A 4,824-nucleotide genomic window follows, 5' to 3' on the forward strand; every position below is an offset into this window, starting at 1 on the left:
TTAATTGTTTAATTTTTTTTAGTTAAATTACCCATACAGACCATGTATTTTCAGGTGATATTAATTCTTCATTGATATTATTCTTTTTTCTTTTTTTTCCCCTTGTACAAATCCCCTTGTATTTAATTTATAAAATTTTCATTAGATTGGATCATTTATATTTTCATTATATTTGATCAATTTAATTAATTTGATAGATTTTTAATGGAGAAACACTTATTTCCACCTTGAAATATATTAATTTAATTTACTAATTCATTTAACTCTAATTTTGATTTCATAACATTTCATGGCACAGTTCTGCAACTGTGTTCAGTTTATTCTAATTCAGTAAATTCCTGTCGATTCAACTTTAAAATTCTATTTAACTAAATTTACATTAAAAAAAAAAGTGAAATCACTGTTCTCAACCAACATTTACATTTTTAAAAAAGTGAAATCACTGCGCTCAACCAACACTTCGGGTGCGTAGATCAGTAAAAATCGTAATGGCTTCAACTGAAAAAGCAGGATCCGCACTCACTTGTATACCTCTTAATGATTTTGAGATTTTTTTATTATTCAAAAAGCACAAATAGATCATATCCATAAATCCATTTGTGCTTCTTGTATAATAAAAAAAAATCCAAAAATCATTAAGAAGCATACAAGTGAGTGCGGATTCTGCTTTATCCAATTCAATTTAAATTGGAATTACAATTCTGTTTCCTGTTTGCTCAATTTAAATGTCAGATTCATTACTGAATTGCGTACAACAACCCTCTTAGAGATAACATATTGATCCCTAAAATCTTTAAAAAAGTATGGACCCTCTTGCACTTCTGTGTCTTTTGGTGGTTTGGAAGATTTTAGATGTCAAAATATACTCTTTAAATAATGCAGCACTGCATGTACAGACCTGCATATCAAACAAGCCTAGAAATAATGTGTCTCTTTGACTTCAGGCTGTTGTTTTGTTGTAAATCACTGTTCAGATGTTTCTCTCATCAGTCCGCCAACAGATTTCTTGTGAAAGGCAGATTTATTCACAAAAGGTTCAGAATGCAGTCAGTTAAAACTCTAAAATGTGTAATAATTAAAAATCTCTGTCAGTTAAAACTCTAAAATGAGTAATAATTAAAAATCTCTTGCCTCTTTTACAGTCAGTCTCGAGGACATGGATTCGGTGCGATATGGCCGTCAGACTGAAGGGCTGCAGAAGTACACTGACTCCTCAGCGGACGACCGCTGCTTCTCCATCATCTTCAAAGGTCGACGGAAGAATCTGGACTTGATCGCCTCATCCAAAGAGGAGGCCAAGAGATGGGTCAGCGGTCTGGAGAAGGTCATGACTGGCATGCACAGCCTCAACCGACAGCAGAACAGTGAACAGTATCCTGAACATCCATTCCTCAGAGCCTGAACACATTTGTCAGCACTGCTGTAATTAAAGGAAAACATCGATTTAACATATTTAGGTTACACATCATTTCAAAGTGACATGTATTTAATATAAGGTTAAGGTTAGGTTTCGGTTTAAGGATGGTTGCTTATAGTTTATAATATAATTTTATACATAATTTACTGTTGTTATTATTATAATAAGTACATGTAATATGTGTGACTGTCACCTTAAAGTGTTACTCAAATGTATACTTTTTTGCACTAAAAGTACTACGTGTAAAATGTGTAATAAGCATTGATATAAACCTTTTTTTTTACAAGTAGAAAATATCTAGCTAGAAAACTGAAATAGTCAGTCCTTACATCAGACAAAAAGCTGGATCTATAATTGCATGCGCAAGGCAGACAAGAATGCAGACAACAAAATGTCCTTGAAAGAGTTGAAGCATTTCCTACGTCAGATCAATATCGAGGTGGACGACAGTTACGCTGAGATGCTTTTCAAGGTGAGAGGCAAATCATAAATCTATTGTTTGCATTTTAACTTGTGGGAGAAGCTTATAGCAATTGTTTTGTTTAAATCACTGCTGTTCAGGATTATGTATGAGTCTACAAGTTATCTACACAATACCAAATAAAACAACCTGTTTAAATTGCTTTTGAGCTCACTGGCTCATTGAAGTCTGCTGAAATATTCAAAAAAGTTGTTGTTGGGGTCTCCTGTTAACTGTCCTCATAATAAATAAACACAGTACACACACATATAGTATGTAAACAAACACTATTTTATTTTGGACGTGATTAATCGCGATTAATCGTTTGACAGCACTAATAAAAATAAATGTTTTTTGAGCTGCAAATCAGCATATTAGAATGATTTCTGAAGGATCATGTGACACTGAATACTGGAATAATGACTGCTGAAAATTCAGCTTTGCCATCACAAGAATAAACTACATTTTAAAATGTAGTAAAAAAAACAAAACAAAGAAATAAACAGTTGTTTTATAATATTTCACATATAATATAATTTGGATAATAGAAGATAAACATTATATAACAAACTATAAATACACAATAATGAAACAAAGTGATTACCCAATCAAAATAGCAGGTGTATCATGAAACAAAATATAAGTAACATGTATTTTTTTACAATACATTTTAGTGTATTACAGTGTTTCTACATTTACCCAGCCAAACAGAACACGTACATGAGCAAAGATGGTTTCCTGGTGTATCTGAACCATGAAGAAGGCTCCATCTTTAACCCCGCCCACAAACCTATATACCAAGACATGCATCAGCCACTCAATCATTACTTCATTTCCTCTTCCCACAACACCTATCTGATGGAGGACCAGCTGAAGGGGCCTAGCAGCACAGAAGCCTATATCAAGTACGAACATGTCTGCTTTCACTAGAAGTCTCAACAGCTATGCATTAACCCTTTAAGCATTCATCCCTAAGCAATGTGAGAAAATGGTTGTTGTCTTTTAGAGCGCTGGTGAAGAGCTGTCGCTGTGTGGAGCTGGATTGCTGGGATGGTGCAAACGGAGAGCCGGTCATTTACCACGGCCATACGCTCACATCCAAAGTGCTCTTCAAAGATGTCATCAAGGCCATCAAAGGCATTCAACAACAACACCACAGAGGATGTGGACAGTGTGTCAGAGGAAGATGAGGCTGCTGAACTCAAAGAGGCTGAACAGAAACCCAAGGAAAAGGTGTGTAAAAACCATTCAGTCATTCAGAGACCAACACCCAAACAGCAGCTGGCATGAGTTTAACCTGTATTAAACCTTATCAGTACAGTGGAAAACTTTAATGTAATCTAATGTACCAGTGAAAACAAAAACAGTCATAATAAAATTTGTCTGTCAAGTACTACAAAATTAACATTAACCAAACACCACATACACTATACGAGTAAAATTGGCAGAAAAGCAGATTTTATTTGTTAGTGCAGCACAAAATATGGTTTAAATCGAATGAATAAAATGTGTAAAATCAAAAGTCTATTCCTGATCCTGGCTGAAGTTTATTTTCAGACCACTGCATTTTCTTTTAAATGTAAACTGGAAAACCAAGTTTTCAAAAACGTTCCACAAAGCACACTTAGGTTCGTGGAGTTTATTTGCATACACAAAGCTGCGGTAGATAAGGTTGAGTTCAAATCGGCACACTCAGCTGTCAGACATTCCCACAAAAACCCCATTCAAATCATGAGACAGACAACAGATTTGTTCTGCTTATTTGACATCCCTTCATCATTGCATGTGTGAACTGAAGTTATTCTTTTTGATGATGTTGTAGAGTTCCAAAAAGATCAAGCTGGCTAAGGAGCTGTCAGACCTGGTCATCTACTGCAAGAGTGTCCATTTCAGCAACTTCGAGCATTCAAGAGATTACCACGCTTTCTATGAAATGGCCTCCTTCAAGGAGAGCAAAGCAATGAACCTGGCAGAAAACTCAGGTAAACCAGGGTGTTGCTAACTTCCAGGTTGGCCTTACAAGAATATGTCATAACTGCAGCACTCAATAGGGCCCCAAACTAAAAAGAAAAGAAAAGAAAGTGATGTGAAAATATGAGTGATGTTGCCAGATATACTCTAATAGCGCATTTTGGTGATGTCTTGAAGCTACGCCATTTATTCATCACAACATGGATAATCTGAGCAGAATCTACCCAGCCGGCTCCAGAACCGATTCATCCAACTACAATCCGGTGCCACTGTGGAACGCCGGCTGCCAAATAGGTGCAAAGCACTTGCGATATGAGATAATATGAGTCTGATGCAGTTCAGAAAGCCTGTTTATAATCTACATGTGCTTCCATACACCACTTAATATGTTTTTATCCCTCAAATTGTCTATAGTGGCTCTAAACTTCCAGACTCCTGGTAAGGAGATGGATCTGAATCAGGCCCGCTTTCTACCTAATGGCAAGTGTGGCTATATACTTAAGCCAGAGTTTCAGAGGGACCCTGCCTCACAATTTGACCCCAAGAACCTCAGAGTAGGCCCGTGGCTGAAGAAAAAGACCTTGCATGTCATGGTGAGATAATAATAATAAAAAAAAAAAAAAATTAGGATGAATATAAATTCAAATTCTGCCTGATACAATAAATAAAAAAGAAATTAATAAGTACATTAAATTAATAAAAATGAATAATGAATATATCTTTTTATTTCTTTATTTTTCTTTCAAAATTAATCACTAAAAGCTCAAATCCATTCATTTTTAAATGCCACGAGTGAATTTAGGCATTACAACATTATAATATACATTATGAATTGTTTTTGATTATTTTTTTATTTATTAAAACATAAATACATCTTTTTTATTTTTTAATGAAACATTAATTACTAAAGGCTAAAATCTAAATCTAATCATTTTAAATGCTACAAGTGAATTTAGGCATCACAACATTATAATAT

At 34.7% G+C, this 4,824-nt stretch overlaps 1 pseudogene; it reads left to right on the plus strand.

Moving 5' to 3' along the window:
• The first annotated feature begins 1,105 nt into the window (after positions 1-1,105).
• Positions 1,106-4,824, plus strand: part of LOC107754943 (1-phosphatidylinositol 4,5-bisphosphate phosphodiesterase delta-1-like) — a 6,541-nt pseudogene continuing 2,822 nt past the window's right edge.

The sequence above is a fragment of the Sinocyclocheilus rhinocerous genome, unplaced genomic scaffold (assembly GCF_001515625.1).
Source record: "Sinocyclocheilus rhinocerous isolate Xijiao unplaced genomic scaffold, SAMN03320098_v1.1 scaffold1103, whole genome shotgun sequence".
NCBI classification, from domain to species: domain Eukaryota; kingdom Metazoa; phylum Chordata; class Actinopteri; order Cypriniformes; family Cyprinidae; genus Sinocyclocheilus; species Sinocyclocheilus rhinocerous.